The sequence below is a fragment of the Cololabis saira genome, chromosome 1, assembly GCF_033807715.1.
Source record: "Cololabis saira isolate AMF1-May2022 chromosome 1, fColSai1.1, whole genome shotgun sequence".
Taxonomy (NCBI): domain Eukaryota; kingdom Metazoa; phylum Chordata; class Actinopteri; order Beloniformes; family Belonidae; genus Cololabis; species Cololabis saira.
In genome coordinates, this window is record NC_084587.1 from 29,655,824 (window position 1) to 29,676,429 (window position 20,606).

Sequence of the window (20,606 nt, forward strand, 5' to 3'; positions counted from 1 at the left end):
TATTCTATTACGACTTTATTCTCGCAAAATTATGACTTTATTCTCATATTATGACTTTATTCTCGTAATTTCCTTCTTTTTTTTTTTTTGTCTTAGTTTGACCCTAATACTCCGTCGTACCCTCGCACTGTCAGTGCTCGAAGAAGACTCCAACATTGTGATCCTTGCAGGTGCAGTGGGTGTCGGGTACTGCTGCGCCTCCCACTGCTGAGCTCCTTTAAACTCTCCTCCTCCGCTTCACTGAGCGCTTTTGTTGAAAAGCCTGTGCGCTCTTCAGGCTGGACGTCCAGGTCTTCGCGCGGAGCGAGTGCGCTGCAGTGATAACCACACTTCTTGGTTTTAAACTTTGCGTGGACTCTAACTCTACTGAGTTGCAGAGAAAGTCTTCAGATAGGTTTTTGGCTTTGCATCGAGAAACACTCTGAATAAAGGGACACAATTTTGGACCGAAGCCGCTCCAAGTCGCTCCCGCGAACTTGTCTGGATTACTTTTCCCAGGTAAGCCTTTCGGTGCGCTTTTGTTGTGGACCTTTGAGAGCGCGCTTTGTGCACCCTGAACGGCATATTAACGTCTGCTGTTAATCAGTTGATATGCATGTAGTTTACAAGCTTTTCCTGCTGTACAGCTGCAGAGAGATCCAGCTTCTGCAGCCACAGGAGTCTCAGATTAGAAGCCGGTTAGAAGTAGTCTTTTCCTGGGTAAAGGTGGACCCTGAGAGGGTCTGAAAGCCGACCCAGCCTCGGATCCGCTTACCTCTACCCAGCCTTCTACACATGTCAAAGCTTTTCCTCAAGCGGATCTTTGTATTCCTCTCCCGGTGCGTCTCTGGGTATCTCGGCTCAAGCCTGAATTATGGTTCCGCGTTAAATCGACGCCGTACCCTGCAGCGTAGGCTCTGCGTCGGTGTAACGCGGGCCCATAAATCAGCGTTCAGGATCTTCCGGGTAAACGCGCTCAGTGGGACGCACGGACAGGGTGAGCGACTGCGAGGAGCTGTTTCCAAGCTCTTATTCAGGATTAAAAATCCTTATCTGCCACCCCTGACGGCTTCTCTCTGACCCCTGGTTGTTTTTTATGGCCCCATAGGGGAATCCTTTATTTGCATGATTAGTGTGTGATCCCCGAGGGCCGAGAAAGGTAGTCTCTCTGTCGCTCAAGTGTTTACTTTGTAGCTCATCAAGTTGTCTTATGACGCGCATGATTTAATTTGAATAGTGCAATGAATCTGGCTGTCAATGCTGAAATACGCTCTTTATTTGAAGATCCCACAAAGTGGTGAAAGCAGCACACCAAGAAAGGTCAATGCAAGACAAGCTCAGTTAATCTTCATCTTCATCTTCATCTTTTATTGTGAACTCACACACACACACACACACACACACACACACACACACACACACACACACACATATATATATATATATATATATATATATATATATATATATATATATATATATATATATATATATATATATATATATATATATACGCTCTTTATTTATTTGTTGGTTAATTGCTGAAAACATGAATCCAAGTTGTTGGAAGGAATTCATCCTTAACTTTTTCTTCCTTTTTCATCATTCTACATTAAACATGCTACATTTGAGGTCCATTAATAATTGTAAATATGATTGGCTTTTCTCACCATATCTGAATATTTTAAGGAAAACACAAAAAGAGAAAGTAAAAGCCCCAAACAGTATCATGTAGGTAACTATGCTTAGTACTCATCTACATCTGCACCCTAAGGTCATGCAGACAGTGTTTCAGTTTTAATGGATGATTCTTGACTTTTTCCATATGACCATTAATTCAACTTTTTTAAATTTTGGCTTTTGATAACACAAAACAGAGAATTTCAAGATTTGATCATACATGTGAATATTTCACAGTTTTGGTCATTTGAAAATATGAAATACTTAATACAGAACAATGTCTAAGAGGATGATCAAAAATTACAATTAGTTTTAGTTGTGCTATTGCCCTCACATATTTACAATTAGAGTCAGTTTTTGAAGATATTGGTGAAATGATTAGTTACAGCATTGGAAGAACAGAGGGTCATCTGTCTATCTTTCTTATGAAAACATGAAAATAGCAGATTTTATTCAGCTTTTGTCATGCCTAGATTTATAAATGTGCACTTCAGGGTCATTTGTTTGTGTGATGCATGACTGAGTCGGTCATTTAATAAACCTTTATAGCAATATTCCACTTGCGACCTGCTGCCTTTACCTTATAGTGCAACTCCATGGGGAGTTTCAGGCACTAAAACAAACCCAGCGTGGGGCATGAGTATGAGAAAAGCAAAGCTGGGTGGAGACAGAGGGATGGTCCGGAGCACCTACGGCAGAGAGGGAGAGCAAAGCAAACATTCCTGCCTCGGTGTCTCAGCAATTTAATTAAGGTTTCTGTGAGATGCTGCAGCGCGCACCTCGAGGTGAGGGCTTAACCCAAAACGTCCCCCTCCTTATTTTCAAAGTTGGACTAATCCCAAGGGTCAGCTAGTAAGTGTTCGGGTCATGCCACCATGACAACTAAACAGGACCGAACCTAAAGGAAAGCTCACCAATCAGGGAGTTAATAACCCCATGAGGGAAATTAAGAGGTATAAGGTGAGAAGGGTGGAGTCCTGGATTGTGAAGTGTGTGCATGTGTGTTAGTGTGTGTGTTAGTTTTCATTTTCTTTCAGCCACAGCAACTGAAAGCCTCACCCCTCCGAGGGGTTTAAGTGTCCCCTGTGGGGCTCTGTTGTTACACACCAAACTCTCTCCCTTCTGGTCAGCAGCCTACTTGGTCACTGTATGACTCATTATGTTGGTTCCTTTTACACACACACACACACACACACACACACACACACACACACACACACACACACACACACACACACACACACACACACACACACACACACACACACACACACACACACACACACACACACACACACATATATATATTTATATGGTTGTAACGTGAATGACTTGTTGATCCCTTTTTTGCGTCTGTCCGCCTTCCTTAAACCTTTTGCGGTTCATGTTTCCATTACTAAGGCATTGATGCATCAAATGCAGAAGTTTTTCTTGGCTTTTTCACTTTGGTTATATTGAACGTTTTTGCCACTCTGTCATTTGTTTTCCTGCTCTTTGCAACTCACTGTGTTTGGAGTTTCATGCGCCAACATTCTTACCACTGCAGAGAGGCTCACTTCCAGTTGGGCTTGCCTAATATTTTCTTTGGACCCCTTGTACATGCGGAGCAGAATGCTAAAGAAATTGGTCGCAATCAATCACAAATTGGCGACAACACTGCAAAAACACTTTTTTGATTTATGCGCTGCCTCCTGCACTCTGCTACCCGTGTGCCACCCCCTGCTAAAACCATAGTATGTCCAGCTGGGAGAGGGCATCTGACGTGATGTGTGATACAAGCGTGAGGAATAATTCCAGGGAATGTCTCTGTCTGATTTTACCAGACGATGTCCAGACATCACTGGTTGAGGTGCTTTTAACATAGCTGCGTTTGCTGCTGATTTGCCTCTGGATGTGGATATTTGTTGTGTAGAGTAAATGCTTCAGACAAATCTGTTAGGAACTTTGTCTTTCTGTCCTTCACTTCCATATTAGTTTATTAACCTCAAGAAATAAATCCAATAAAGAAGCAAGAATGGCATATTTCATTGGCCAAAAATCAATAGCTGTAAAGTGTATGTATGCATGTGTAAATGTGAAATGAAAGATGTTCATGAATTTTAATAATACTCTTCACATTAAAAAAAGAAGAAGGCAAATCCCATTGCTGTCCATTACATGTTACATTTAAATTTAAATTACTTCTAAGATAGAAAAAAGTCTTAACAGTTAACATTTCAGTGCTGTTACTACACAGTTGGAAAACACAAGAAGAAGCAAGTAAAAGCAAGTAGTTTCCCACAAACATAAATCCTCAATAATAATCACATACAAGTTATTCACTTTTTTATCAGTGAGTCACTATTCATCTTCACCTACATGTAAACACACAACTATTTCTGGATTCTCCAAATGATTTTCAGCTCAAACTGTACATATAAAGTTGGGAGAAATCATGATGTGTACTTCTTTACATTGTGCAGATGCATATCTAAATAGGGGGTAGATGTTTGCTCATTTGGGAATGTTTAAGGAAGTTGGAGAGCTTGCAGATGGAGCAAATGTCCACAGTAAAGCATCCAAGTGCAGATAAATCATTCTGCACTGTTAAGTCAGTAAGTATATATGAACTGGGATATAGCTAAATTTGGTTTCTGTTTTCAGCGTCATAAAACAACTCATTTTACATCTTTACAAGCCTATTTGACACTGGAGCAATTCTAGACTTGAACATCACACAGCAGGTTGAGACTCAACATGCTCACCATTAGAGCATCCAACCTTCTACCCCCAAGCATGGTTTTAGGGGTTGTTACTCTTTTACAAACCCATGAAGCATGTCCTTAAGTACCTTCCCCCGTCATCTTCCCAGTGTGTGGAATAAACACTGTGGTTCAGTAAGAAGATAAAGAGTGTGGCACACACATGCTTCTTGTAACATTCCTCTGTGGTACCAGGAGACCCCAGGACAGAGAGGGGCCTCTGACGGCAGGTCTGTCGTCAGGTTACCCAACGCAGAAATGCCAGGCTGAGATCACTACAGTAATTAACCCCTTGACAAGCCGAAATCAGCGCTGTTTCCATCAATTTTATTTCCTTAATTATGCGTTAGGAAGAAAATCGAGATATCAGCACAATTTCAGCCTTTTGATTAAATCACTTTCCCAGATTGTGAAAGTTTCCAATTATCAAGTACATTTTCCGTGCTGTGTCTGACTTAAGAGAAGCTGAGTTTCTACCGTATATAAAGAAAGCTTTCATTTTTCACTTACAGCCCCTAATCGTGCTGATTTCTTAAGATAACACACCACACTCCAAAAAGGCAGAAGCCACGCTAGACTCTCAGCAGCCACGCTACAAACAGCAGCTACTACTGAGGACGCATGGACTGTGTTCCCGACCACTTTTCCTGAGTTCCACTCTATCTCTTTGCCCTGAGGGCATATATAGTCAGGCTGTACACACAAACACCCTTTCGCCCCCTGCACTAGCAACACACACCAACAAACATTCACCCTAGTTGCCAGTAGACAGTGGCTCGAGGGCTGCAGGGCCCTTCAAAGGACAGGGGTCTGAAACTGTGATGTTCTGAACAACTGGAAGGGACTGCAGGTAAGGCAAGAAGCGCAGTAATAAACAGAAGGTAAGCTAAGCATTGCTAACAGCTGAAGGCAACGCTGAGAGGGAAGACCTTGTGTTTGCCAGGGAAGTGTGATGTATCAAGTAGACATTGTTGCCTCATGGTTTTCATGTACATGGTTCCTCTGCTGACTCTGAGGCTTCAGTTTAATGCACTATGAAAGAAAGTGGAGGTTTGGTTTAAGGAGAGGTTGTGCAAGGACTACACGTCTGTCTTCACCTGTTTGCTTCTTTAATTAGTCTGATGATTTCAATGTTGACAATCGGCAAATGCCAATTGCTAATGCCAACTTGAATTGGCATTCAAGTTGGCATTAGTAATTAGCTTTCACACAGTAATCAAATAGAGGAACCAGCAATAGTAGAGGAAATACAGCCAGTACATCTTTTGGCAAGTGTTTTGTTGCATTGCCGGTTCTGCAGTGTTTTCAAAAAGAAAACATGGATGTGATTAATGTGATTTTGATGAATGTGGTGGCCACAACCTTCTGCCACAACCATGAGCTGAAAGAAGTAGAACAAGTTACACATCCAGCTGCTAACCGACATAAACCTCACCTTGTTACCACCCTTCCCATCACAATCCTGACTAAACAAACACTGTTTCATCTCAGGATTAATGCCCACACAACTGAGTTGATGATGAAGAGTTTTTTGATAAAACTAAGTTTGATAACTGAGTTGAAGTATGTCATCTTACTGTTACAATCTTACCATCGCATTACTATCTTTTTTCCCGAAGAAGCTATATTGCTATAGGTGGATAGTCTGAACCTACAGTAATTATTTGTCTAATATTTGCATAACAAACAGGGATTTTCTCACACAGAGCAAGTTATAGGAGTGACTGGGGTGACTGCACTGCAAAAAGTAATTTCTAAGAAAGAAAAAAAAAACAACCTTATTTTGAGAAAATTAGTCCTACTTTTTGTCTTGTGGCTTACACTATTTTGCTTGTTTTAAGAATTTTAGTCAAGTACAGTTTTCTTACACCATTGGCAGGGTTTGTTTGTTTAATTTAAGATAATTTTAATAGATTTAGGAATAATAGCTTTTGCAGTGTTGTCCAAAAACATGCATGTTGTGTTAATTTGGTGATTATGTTTAGCCAGAGGTGTGAGTGTACACAACTGTTTGCCTCTAGGTGACCCAATCTAATCTAAACTCATAAAATGCAGACTCTTGGTCTGGAATAGCTTCACTTTTTCATTCAGGGAATATTGCATCACCTTTATTATGCAATGTAGTCTGATGCCAGCATATCAACAACAGTTCTTATAATTGCATTTGCATATAAGCTTTTAATCACAGCAGGTGTGGCACTCTGTTTGTTCTACAAGAAATTTGAGATGTTTAAGATTAAGTGTATTTGTTCCAAGTTTAGGAATGTGTTTGCTCTATGCTCAATCTTGCCATAACCTGTTAAATTATAACACGATGCAGCTCATTATTTTTCTGATACGGTCTGTCATTCAGTCTGATATCACACTCCTGCTGGGAGGATTAATGTCATCCATGCACTCACACTAATTTGTGATGTGTTAAGAACAAGAAAAAAACACCACAGTGATATTTGCAAAGAGGGCAGAAACTGTTTTTAATTGTACATATAGTACAAATACATATGTATATAGTCTTGCATTATGGTCTTGTTCCTGTGTCTCACGGGCACACGCATACACGCATGCACGCATGCACGCATGCACGCATGCACGCAGGCACAATCCCATACTCCTCCCTCGAGGCCTCACTGCATCTAGCTGGGAATTAAAAGGTCAGAAGTCAAAGGGTGAACCAGTCAACCCGCAGATCGGGACCAGAACCTGATGAAGCAGAAAAAAACAGACTCGTACAGACAGAGTTTTAAATCAGTGTCAAGTTGAGAAGAGGAAGCTGACACTACTGTTAGACTAATGCACAGTGGAGCGTAATTTGATTTATGATGTTTCTGTTTGGCTCAGAGCCCAGTGCACCGTTATGCCAAAAAAGATTACCAGGTCAAACCAGCTATGGAGTTTTTACATGAGGAGCACCTGCTTCTCTGATTTTGTTTTAATACTTAATCTCAATAATGAGCTTTGAGTGTAAGTAGTGTTCCTTTTTAGGCTGACTACATACACAGGCCTGAGCAATACAGACATTAGTTATCCAGATTTTATCCATAGCTATTACTCCAGACGAGATATTTAGTTTTTCTGGGACATGAAATAAATAATAAAAGAACAATCAAGAGGAACCGGACTAAAACAAATTCCAGTAAACCTGTATATTCTTCCGTTGTATATACAGCCCAAGAGACAGCTGTTATTTGTTTAATTCCTTTTTGCTTCGTGTTTGCATCCACTACCAGCTAATTATAGCTACATGCAACACAGCAGGGAAAAAAGTCACGAAAGAAGTGGCTTTTTAAAGGTTTGCTTCAAATTACGCGATAGTTTGATGGAAACACAGCTTGTGATGTATTAAGTTATATTCGGGTTCTTCATGTGTCTTCCCAGATCATTTTGATTGATACTGGCAACCATCACTCTTCAGCTCACAGGTTGGCTCACATTTTTTTAATGAATTTGTGTTTTTTGCAGTGACTATTATTAGGTCCTTTTGTAAATGCTAAGAGTAAGTAAGAGGATGTGTGCAGTTTTTAACTTACAGTGCATAAACACTACTAGTAATGAAAATGTAAAGTGCTGCATGAACTTCAAGTTGCATGTGTGTGAGTTTTATTGGGAATTAGTTAAAAAAAAAGCTGTTACTTTGTGGGAGTAAAACACTTACTGGTGTGAACACACTTAAACAGACTTGTGCATAGATAACTAGTTTGATGGAGCCAGTTAAGTGTTAAGAAAGACGACTAGTGCGACATATTTATTCTTCCACAGAGATAACTGAAATTGTCCTGAAAGTTTGCCATTGAACAAATCAATTTATGAAAATATGACACACATTTTCAGCAGTATTGCCAAATACAAAAACCATGAGTGCCAGAACTTTTTTATTTTTATCTTTATGGCTCAGATACCTGCTAGCCTCTGATTTAAAGTTTGAAAGCTGATACACTGTTTATTCATTTCTGTCTGCGATGTATAACCTATCAGTTCATTAGCAATTACCGCAGGCTTACACAAAACTCTCCATAAACATAGACGGCCGCGGCAAGTCCAAAATAAGCATCCAACCCGCCAGTCAGCTAAAGAAACTTTTGTCTGTACCTCTGATAAGGCCAAGACACACCAGACTGCTCCCACTGCAACAGATGGAACATATTAGACAAATTGAGGTAACAGGGGATGATGGAGCTAATTCATGGACTTAAATCATAGGAGAAAATGAACTTAATATATCTCCGACGAGTCTGGGTTGAGTTGATGGTTAGGTCAGACCACCCTGCCTATTAAAATCTGTCTGCTGCTATTTTCAAATGGATGGAAAGCGATACAGATTTACTTGAAAAATAACTGACTTTTATTAAGAGAAAATGGATAAGAAAAACATATTTTATACTTCACATTGCCTGTACAAATCCAAACAACGGCAATTCCCACAGAGGCCTTGCAATTTGAATTAAAACTGTAACTGTTGAGATTTGTGCATCACAGTATGCAACTTATTGTGTAACCAGCTGGCCCTGTTACAGAAATGTTCATCTGCAATAAATCTTTCACACAGAACAAAAAGTTTACTCTATGGTTTCTAAACTTAATTTGTAGCTAGAGCAAAGGCATGCATTAAAAGAGGCTAATGAGTTTGATTGCTCCAGTTAAGCTCATATACAGTGTGTTTTTAGTGTGTTCTTACCAAACTAGCTCTTTAAAAAATGTGGCTTCGACTGGACATGATCAGCAGAGATCTTAAGAAATGTAAGAAAAAAAAAAAAATTTGACGTGACTGAGTAGGCTGAAGTTCCTGAAATACGTCTAAGGCCAAATAGCTTAACGTATTATAAACTAATAACAAAGGTCTGGGGTTGTGCGCTTGCAGATTTTTGCAGACTGCTTTCAGAATATGGTGACTAATCTGAAAGAAATCATGTTTGTGATGACAACTGTGCTTCACTTATGCATAAGTTTAGACTTTTCAACATGCGTGGCTGCATGCTGTCTCTCAGATATTTTGACCAAAGCCACTGTGATGAAACTGGCCTAACCACGCATGCACAGTGACATATTTATGGTAGTTATGTTGTTAGATAGAGATTTGCCTTCAGTTTAAAAAGGCTTCAATACGGTGGCCGAAACGTCTCAAACAATAACAAAAGCCACACCACCACGAAAAAAAGCCACAACACAACGGAAGCAAACAAAAAGTTGGCGTCACTTTCAAACTTCTGTGGCGCGTCCTGCCTTCTTGAACGGTACGTGATATTTGTACTAGATGACGTGATCTGTGATTATTATGAGTGTCAGAAATGGTTCATGTTGTGTATTGTCCAAGTAGTTACAGCACATGTGTGTATTGTGTGGTGTAATCCTAGATAACGCCCTGAGACGTTTGAAAGTCACGCCAACATTTTGTTTACTTCCGTTGTGTTGTGGCTCTTGTCCTTGTTTGAGACGTCTCGGCCACCATACTTCAAAGATTCATATTATTGCAAATTATATGATATGTTGATTAAATGAAATGATTATGTTGAGATTATTTTTATATCATTTGACTTTCCAAAGGAGACACATTTTACTGTCCGACTTATGTGTCCGAGTTGCGTTTGGTTCCAGTCTTATTTGGTATAGACAAATATATGGTTTTAAGCAGAGAATTACTGATTATTTTTCCCAATTTGTCTCCTTTAACATTGTTTTTGGTCTAACCCTAGCTCCTTTCATATTTTGAATCGTAAATAACTCAGAATACAATTATAGACCTTCTGAGTCAGTCTGTTTTAAGGTGGAAAGTGTTACAAAAAAGCATCATTTCTGCTATCAGAGAGGTCCGTTGTTACATCTGGGGGAGTTTGTGTGACTGAGTTAGTATTTGTGTGTATCTACTCTGACCATCGACATAAACAGAGCCCCATCTTTCCTTCATTCCCTTTCCAAACATCCGTGCAAGCCCCCAAGGCTTGTTTCAGAGTCGTGTGTCAGCGCCTGGTCTGCAGCGGAGCGTGCCGTTGCCATTCCTTCACGTGTCTCTACCTCGGTGTCCAGTTTCACCACACAGTGTGCAGCGATGCTTGTGATTTAACTGCGTGCATATGGATTGGCATGTTTGTGATCAAAGAAAGCGTGGGATGTCACCGCCAGGGCAGCCTTTTGCAAAGTTTCTCAAGTGCCAAATAAATCTCATTCACCTTTCTCCAGCTGTGTCACTATTTTCTGGTATATTTCTCAGTCGTGTCATGTGATTGGCTGCAGTGTTTACATTTTTAGCTCAGTCTAATGACTTTATAGTGCTTTTTTAAACATTATTATTTTCATATTGATGAGCCCGTCTTTAGAAGTGATCCTGCTGGTTTTCCATGAAGGCTGGTTGACTTGTTTAAACCTGTACATATCGTAGATGTCATAGTAACAGTTACTGAGTCATGTCTCTGCCAGAAATACCGGTCAGGGTAGCTGCTTATATTAAAAACAATCATTTCAAATTGTTGGGTCAAAGATTTAAAAGGAGGCATTTTTAGATTCGACCCTGCTATTATATCTGCATGCATGTGTAACATGCGCTGGGCGATGTAAACACGAGGCGTGTTATTGCCTCCCCCGTGGCTGAAGCCAAGTTGAGGGGAGGGGATATGCCTCCAGAGGCGTTATCGAGTGGTACTACGTAACATGACGGTCCCCTCCGCCGGCTTGGTCGGCCTCACTGGCTTCACCAACATCAGAAGAGCTGGTTGGATGCAGGAGAAGGAGCGGGTGGAGGATTCATGCTGAATAACAGCGGGATCAGTGTGGCGACTTCTCCCAAATCGTGTTGCACAAATATGACCAGCAGTCTCCCTCCGCCGCTCCTGCCGTTGTGTTTATCAAACACAAATAACTTCTTTCTCAGGCCCTTCAGTTTGTTAATGACCTGAGTTTTGTTTTTTTGCAAAGCCGCAGCCTGTCATTTTAGTAACCATTTGCAGATTACGGTTCTGTAATATGCTGATTTATGATGTACACGGCTCTGAGGATGAGGAACTTGTGGACATCCTCATCTTGTCATCAACAAATCTCACCCACAACTCACCATCTCGGCCACTTCTGTTTAAATTAGACCTGACCTGCAATTAAGTGTACTCTACCCTCGTATGCGAGTTATTCGCGGGGCTAGCTCAACACGCCACCACGCGTCAGTCAATGTAAAAATTACAGGTGACACACTAGATTCTGTATCACAATGTCTGTAGTTGTTCCTTGTTTTTGACTCCCTTGAAAAAAAAAACAAAAAAACATTTTTTTTTCCATTTTGTTAGACCTTCTTACTGTACATAATATACAGCCTCTCTTCTCTTTGCACAGCTTCCAGCTGAACATCCAATTTACAGCACCCTTATTTTGATGGGATTCATGACAGCATTCTGGTGTTAACAAGACCTTTAACCTTTGACGGCTAAATCATTTGTGGTACAAGCTGAGCTTTTTTTTCTTCTTTTTTGCTATGTGAGAATATGATGCTTTCAAAGAAACAATGTAAATTATAATCCTTCTGAGTTTAGCTGAACTAGGAAGTAGCTATTCATTCTTCAAGAGAGGCATTAGCAGTCTGTAGGAGAGATACGCTTTCTTATTTGTGTGTGTTTACGTATGATGTTGTGGCAGGGTGGAGGAGCTGCAGCCACTCAGGCTGATTAGGGCACAGGTGGGCCCAATCAGCCTCTCCACTCTGCCAGCCTTCATAAGGCTTGGCTGCCCAGCAGCAAGAGCCTCAGAATGGAGGAGCTGCTGGCGTGAGGTGCTTCTGCACTGTGGGTGACGTTTTTGGGAATAAACAGGGTTCTGCACGAAACTCCGTGTCTCTCCATCCTTCGGTCGGGCCCGTAGCATCCACCCTGCTACAGATGTCATCTGTGGTTTTGAATTGAAGCTGCTTTATGATAAATCTGTTAGAGCTGTAGTCTTAGCTGGAAACCTTAGCTTTTAGATTTATTATTAGTAAAGGCTCTGTTATCCAAAAAATATATATTTTTTAATTTCTGGCTGTGACATGTTTATTTACTCAAGGAGGACAAACTTTGTTCAAACTTAAAACAGTTCCATATTTTCCTCTTCTTGCAGACACAAAGGGCTCTCAGCAGTCGTCCTCCCAAGACACATTTTACGTGTCTGTAGTTGCTTTCACGCTCTGAAAATAACGTCAGGGAACAGGCCTCGTCTTGTAATCTTGACAGAGCAGACTGCGTGGTGCACCACAAAGAGTTAAAAATCAGATTTTCTGTTCCTGTGAATAATACAGCCTTTGTTTCTAGGTCTTGAACCAGTCAAGGTCAGTGGCTTTAACTGAGCCAAAGAAACACAAACGCAGTCCAGTTTGCACTAATTGATTCCTCTTCCAGCAGAGGTAAGAATGAGTGTGTGTGTGTGTGTGTGTGTGTGTGAGCGTATGTTTACTTAAAGCATCTGTCAGGAGTCAAAGTAAATAGATAGTGAGAAAGTAAACACTCGTCCCACACACATGCCAAAACAACACTCTTCCACGGGGACGTAATCCTACACTCAAACATGAGTCGTTTTCACAGTTTTTACGAGGTGAACTCATTTTCAAATTATAATCCAATCATTATGTGTGTGTGTGTGCAGTGTGTGTACTTTTTGGCAGCTCCTATGAGGTTTTGCAGCATTAAATCCATCCGAACATAGGGTTAATGAGGCGATCCAGCTGCAGGGGACGGCTGTAGAGCTTTTTAGGCCTGCTTTAGTTTATGTGTGTGTATGTGTGTGCGTTGTTGCAAGGAATTATTTGAGTGTAGCATTTGTAGCATTCATTATGGTGTACAGTCGTGTTTGCAACGGGACAAATCGAATCTGAAGATGTGTGATTCTGAATAACGACACTGATTGTTGATGATTTTCCGGTGCAAGTATGCTGTGTGTGAAAATTTCCAGCACAAATTACTTAGTATGTTTTAGTGAAGACAGAGGTCCCATGAACTCAGGCCTCAGTCAGCAGCAGACGTGTCGATAGTTCAGAGGGAATTCATCGCACTCATTTCTTCCGCAGATTTAGTCAGCATGAGGGTGGTGTGAAAAACGACCACTTACCAGTTCACTTGTTTGTCACTTGCAAACCTTGGACATAATGCCGCACGCCAAAATCATCCACCAAGCCATTAATATTAGCACTGAAGGATAAACAGTGAAGGAAAAAATATAAACAAGTGAAATTCATGCCTGGAAATCTAAAAAGAAAGTACACAAATGCAAAGAGAGATCTTTTTATACTGACCACATAAAAAATTACTTACTGCACGTTTTTTAAAGCAGAGACTATTGTCAAAAAGTTCATGGGACTTTAACAAAGTGTGAACATCACAACAAACTTTATCAATGTCACACAATAGAATGCCTCATTTGTTGCACGAATGTGAGGCCAGATGAATGAGGTGCACATACGTGTGACTGAGTGAGGGCGAGGTGAACATGCTGAAAAGTGTTGCATACATGCTTGAGACTGAGCAACGCTTTAGGAATAAAGATGATAGGGAAAGAGTTTACATGTCAACAAGTCATCCCTAAGTTTAAGGTGGGACACACAGCTGAGGTTTCCGACAGGATGTCTTCTCCCTACCTGCTAAAACTAGATATCCACTTAATGAACGAATATCCAGGTATATGAATATTCCGGTCCATCCCTGATCCGCAGGGGTACAGTACTCCAAAGGTTACTGCTCGCTTCTCTCACCCTTGTCTTTAACTGTGCCACATTTAAAGGCAGTGTTACAGCTGTGTGCTTACCGTTCACGAAGTACAGCAAATGTGGAATGAATGGGTGGAGATCAGTGTTGGGCTGCTGGATAATTCTCTTCTGATCTGGGCCTGTGAACCACTCACAGAACGGCATATTTAGGCTGGTTCAACCTCAAACAAAGGGGCACTTTTGGGTTCACTAAGTTTTTGTGTTTAGTAGTCACTTAAGATACCTAACTATATCCTTTACAAGAACAACAAATATATATCTTTGCAGTACCTGTCAAGAAATTTGGATACAATCGAGTTAATGAGCACATGTCAAAATGTTTCTTCAAAAATCCATCATCAGATGAGCCACACGGCACAGAAATGTAGCTACAGCAGCTACAACTTCTAAGATAATCCTCGGGGTAAATAAGAAGTCTGGTCACTGACCTGCTATGTGCATTGACGGCTTTAGAGTAGAGTAACTCAAGTCAGTGCTGTGTATATAACAGAGTCTCTGATTACCGCTGAGACCTGTTTTCCAAGAGCACATGCATGCCTCCTGTCCTCCTGTCGGACGTGGACGTTTCTGCACTGCTTAATTGATGCTGTCTGCTTACATGTGACTCTTGTGGACCAGGAAAAACAAAAAAAAACAAAAAAACATTCAGATTTGAGTTTTGTGTTCCTGCAAAGACTTACTGCAGTGGTGGACAAAAGGTTAAAAAGACATCATTCAGACCCAGGATTTGGACTGTTCCTGAAGTATACTCAAGCTGTAGTGGTGCAGCATCCGTCTGGACTTGTACAAATCTATTGGAAATGCATCTACCACCACCAGTCATCCCCCAAAGTCTACGAGACACCAAATTTTTGGAAAACTGAGTGGCTGGTCTTAGCAAGCATGAAGAGGCCCCTGTTGGGTAAGAGTCCCGCAGGTGAAGGAATTGCTAAATAGACCCAGCTGGAAAAAATCAATTATTGGTAGTGACAATTGATGTGTATTTGACAAAAGCTGTAAAGTGCAGTGGGATAACCAATATGTCATAGGGAAGGTTGTCGCCTTAAAACCAATCCAAATACAAAACTGTGAACTTTGGCTTCATTGCTCCTGTGGATTAAAGCAGCACAAGGGACGTTTGTCAGGTTAAAATACCAGTTTCAGTTATATTTGTGGGAACATTTGCTTACCTTTGGGAAGTGTCGTCTCGCTGCAGTGGTCTCCCGTCCGCACTATCAGCAAAAACCTATTAAACAAGAGTAAAGACAACTTAAAGCAAGTTAACCTCCATGCCAATAGGCATCTGAAGTTTTTCTGTGCTGTATTTAGTTTGTATCCTTGCTTCAGAGGAAATGCCTTTACTGACTGTGAAAAGCTCATTAAGATAAGTAAGAAGTGCTGGCAGACCGGCAACTGACAGATTTGAGGATGTTGAAAAGGAAATAATAACAAACGTTTCAGGCTGAAGAGTCACTTAATTGTAGCTTCAGCAGTTCAGTCCAGGCAAAAGAAAGAAAAAAAAACAACTCAATCTGACACATAAGAGTTCTTTATTACATACTTTGGAGATGAATGGAGATGAAAAGTTACAACAGCGTATTTGCTCTAGTTTTTGTCTGCACTAAAACAGCTAATTTCAAGAGAATAATGGTGCTGTACTCTGCAGCTGGATGATTTGTAACTCTTGTAGGATGTTACACATCCGCACAAGAAGCAAGGAGAGGATTTTGACAGGGTCATGTCTGCTGCACATTACCTGCTGGCACACCTGTCTGAGGCTGGCTGCAGGTGACGTGCTTATTTCCAGCTGCTGACAGACTGTACACTTCATTGGCTCCAAGCCCGTCCAGACACGCATTGAAAAGACACTCCAGGCCTTGGCTTTCATTACTGCTTTGCTGCTGTAGTTGTTACTGCTGGATGATCAAATGCACTTGTCATGCGTCAGCTCCGGTGTTATACGTCTACCATCACAGTCGAAGGATTTGTAATAAACACTTCCAGGTCGGTTGACTCCTCCTCTCATGGGTCTGAGTTTGTCCATCCTCTGGTATCTGCTGACTCACTGTGCAAGCATGCAGTATGTGTCTGATAAACATTCACCCAATTCAATCTAAGGTTTCATCAGAAACTCAGATAAATGTTGTAATCTTGATGCGTAATCCTTAAAAAAACATGCCTTTGTGGAGACAAATGTCTGTCGGTTTGAAAGAGCTTGTCTGAATTATACTCAAGTCATTCAATGGAGTTTGTGACCATGAGGCCCCCTTTACACGTAGCAAAAACGGTGGTGCTCTCATGCATTTTGGCCGTTTGTTTACACCAAAATGAAGCTCACCAAAGTCACCAAAAACGATCATTCCTGAAAACTCTGGCCAAAGTGGAGATTTGCAAAAAACTCCGACTTCACGTTTGCATGTAAACAGAGGGAAACGGAGATTTAGGCTTCAGAACGTCACATTATGCGACAGAAATATCACCAGCATCATGTGTGCGGCCTGTGTTTACAATTTGTTTGGCCACGTGTCATTTGTTGATGGTTTTTTCCAGGATTCCGATTGGCTAGCATGTCTTTATGCTTCTCGGTACACTGCCGCCTGTAGGTTTGGCTGCTCATAGCCCCTTAACAGCGTATTCATGCGGGTTCATGTAAATGATGGTATTTTTCAAAACGTAGAGGGGGAAATATCCGTTTTTGTAAATACCCGGCTATGTGTAAACGTGGCCTTAGTCAGGTCCTAGTATGGCTTTGTGTTGCAGCAATATGAATCGGACAAGGCACCTATTTGCTAGAAGCTTGTGGAAGCACCTCTGAGGTCTTTTGGGGCACATTGCCAGAACTGTCAAAACACAGCAGATAACTCATTGGTCAGACAGAATTGTCACCTGTGAGTGTTGCTGCAACATCTCTGCAGCACTACTGATGTCCTACACACCGGCACGCTTCCATGTGTTCTGGGGAGTGTTGTCTTAAGTCCACACAGTTTACAAATCTTTAGGCATGGATTTCATGGATATTTAATCTTATCCCGGGGATTACTTATTCATGCACATGCATGAAGTATTGAAAAACTAAATATTTTAAACTGGCTCTTATTTTCCCCAGCTGGCTGAATATGAGCTCTTCAGCGTAATCCCAACACAGCTGGTGGCTCAGTGAGCACATTAACATCAGCATGCAACAGTTGTAAGTGATAGTAAATAGGTTGGTGTCAAAAAAGCCACCTTGTGTGCCATCAGAAAGGCCCACTAATATTTCAGCTTCTCAGTATCTTCAGTATCTCTAGTGCTTAACACTAAAACATCCCCCAGTTTCTTCATCCCTAAAACTTAGAAGCACTGAAAGTTTGATCAACGTCTTACCCATTGATTTCACATTTGGTTGGTTTAGAGTTTATTTCTAAGGATATATTAATCAGGTGTTTAGCACTTGGTGCTACTAAGACGTATGTTCTTAGGAACAAGAAAGAATATAGTCATAGTAAACAACTGCCAATTTTATTACCGTAACAAACACACTGCATGTATATATATATATATATATATATATATATATATATATATATATATATATATATATATATATAATAAAACAAGGAATAATACCCTTCTAACCCTTATTCAGTTCTTAATGTACTGCTAAGTGTTCTTTTGTGGTTTCTTCTGCTGTTCCGTGTCTGTTGTTACTTTGCAAACAATAGTATTTTGAAGTTGCGTACAGCCGTGAGCTGATTCCTTTACCATTGCTGACACGAAATGCTTTCTGGGGTACTTGTTACTGGAGCTGTTACAAAGGTCATCAATTTCTTTCTGTTATCAATATGAACTAACATGCCAACACCAACGCACAACTGACCAGTTGTAATACATATGTGAGTTATGAGGGCGTTTGAGGACAAGCATGGGAAGGATGGCTGAAAGGAGGGAAAAATCTAGCCATTGATAAAAGCTTTAATAAGGAAGAGCTAGACTGTCACACAGCATGTTATTAATTTGTTCCACAGGTGGTGCAGCATACTCTGTGCTCATGTGTGCAAATGCGCACAGAACATTGGACAAAATGAATGTTAAGAATGATAAAAAGGCACAGAGAAGACTTGAGGTCAAGCAGTCAACGTCATTGGACAGAATCACAGACACACAGATAGTATCTGTCCATTTCCTATATTTGTTGCACAGAGCACGAAGAGGAAGTCATGTACATAACTCAAACACCAAACACTTTGAATGAGTTTAGTGAATTCATAGGGTTCATTGTATTTACTGCGACTTATTCATGGCCTTTGTGACTCAGGAAGCGATTTGGCTTTGTCTGCTTTTCTACATACAGCATATGCACTTTCAGAGTGCATATGAACTTGTAACACCGCCCTGTGCACCTCCTCTTCAGTGTTTGTACTGTATGTATTTAACACCTTTATATTGGACCTTGTTAAAGTTTCATAAAAAAAAATGCTATTGAAGCTTTGTAGGATATATTGTCGAGATTTCTCTTTGTTCTCTGCGATTAGAGAGCAAAAGGAAGCAAACTATTTAATGGATACTGAAAGTATTAAACAGCAATGCAGGGATCACACCTTTGAATGACTAAACCAAATTATGCTTATCCATTTATAAATATGCAATGTTTGAAATGAAGTACATTATCTGACCATCAACCAATCATTTCAGACAAAGCCAGTCTTGTGTATTAATAATGCCAACTCTTCAATTCAAATGTGACCAGAAGCCAATCACATGAGTGCAAACACATAATTCATCGATTACTTTGTATCATGCATGGTATAATTCCAGGCAGCAGCGAAGCTGGAAAGGGAAATTATTGTTCCCATGGTCTATTTTCAACTCGAACAGCTGGCTCGACACTCTTTTGTCCAGAATTAAACATGTTAGTTGCTGTTAAATGGATTACTACAATTTTTTATTCACATTTTCAGGTTTTAACTGGAGACATTGTCATCAACACCATGGTTGAGGATTAGCCTTCATATGAACATTTGTTTTTCCAAATGGTCTGGTGATCCCCGACTTTTACTTCATGACGTCATGAGTTTGATACTTTTGTTTGTGTAGAAATAATACGATAATGGATAAACTGCCATTACATTTGTTGGAACATTTTCACTCTCCAGAGAATGAATTATGAGACCTTCCCCTTGATATATTTGCTCTTTGCTGAAGCTGCTATCAGATGAATATTTCCTTTTATTTCTAAATTTGTTCAGGACTTTTCTTTTTTAATCTGCTTTAAAAAAAAAATGCTTTACACATTCTTGTTCGTGCTTGTGTTTACATGTTCTGGTGCAACAGTTCACGTGTAAGGGGTACTTTATCTGCTTACAAAGAGTTTAGGGGGACTGGGAGTTTTAAACGGAGTGAAGTTGTTAAACAGATTTTTTCTGATAAGCTCTTCAGGCATGAGGTAAGTGGATAGTTCAAGTTGGTACCACTACCTTACGTCCCCTTTTATTGTTAGGACAAAAACAGCAAATTACCAGAATATAAACTGTAAAATGATTTATGATCCCTGTTTCTATGAACCTTCATTTCTGACCTTTACGTTCACCTCCCTACTTTCTGTCACTCTCTCAAGTTGAAATGCGGAAAAACCTTTAATGGCTGATTTTTCTTCAGTAGTGAGTCATAGCATATGGCTTTGGTTGTTTCACTCAACACACATTTTTTTAATTACTTTTGCAAAAAATCACCTTTGCAATGAGTGGTTCTCAGAGGCCTTTGCTGCGTATCCGTGCTCAAGATTCATTTTTGCATATAAAACTAGGAAAGGAAGTCACACATCCTACTGGACAACAAATTGTAGCGAACAAACTTTACATGCAGAATGAAAGAAAGGGAAATCTACGGGACGAATCTTCTCTGATGTCACTCAAAGATTGCCTGAAGACGGCTGTTTTTTGAGCCTCTGGACCACGCTGTGTTAGCAGGTGCCGGCTCCACCTCACCCCAGTAATGCAAAAATGAACAAATGAGAGGAGGGTGTATGTCTGTCAGCTGATTGGAACAGACCCACATTATCTTACTTGACCCTAGCTAGCTATACTAGCTATATACTAAATCTGTTCATTCTTTCTAATTTGGATGTTGCGGCTGAAATGACATCTATAATGAGTTCTGCCAGAGGAGCACCGACCGATCTCCGTATGGGGATCTGCGGTTGTTTGATCACCTAACCGTCCTGGTCAGTACTGCCGTGGGTCCTGATGGGACGCAGTGTGCTACCTGTGGGCCCAGTTACTGAACTGGAGGCATCCTGAAATGTTCCGGCGTGACGAAGGCTCGATGGCTAGATGTTCGAACGCTCAAGGGGGATGGGGGGGCAGCTCTCCTGTCTGCTGCTAGAGGTACCAGCCGACAAACTATAGGCTACTGTTGGGATACGTTGATTCTAGGTTTATTATCTAAGCAGCATCCAACTGCTTAGCAAAGTTTCGCCCATAACCTAGGGTTGCCACCCGTCCCGTAAAATACGGAATTTTCCTTTATTTGAGAAAAAAATGTTG

General features: G+C 40.7%; 1 protein-coding gene across 1 annotated transcript in view; it reads left to right on the top strand.

Moving 5' to 3' along the window:
• The first annotated feature begins 263 nt into the window (after positions 1–263).
• Positions 264–20,606, top strand: part of LOC133442429 (vasorin-like) — a 34,958-nt gene continuing 14,615 nt past the window's right edge. The window contains exon 1 of the mRNA XM_061720424.1: positions 264–498. The gene's annotated coding sequence lies outside the window, so the exon portion shown is untranslated. The remainder of the gene's footprint in view (positions 499–20,606) is intronic.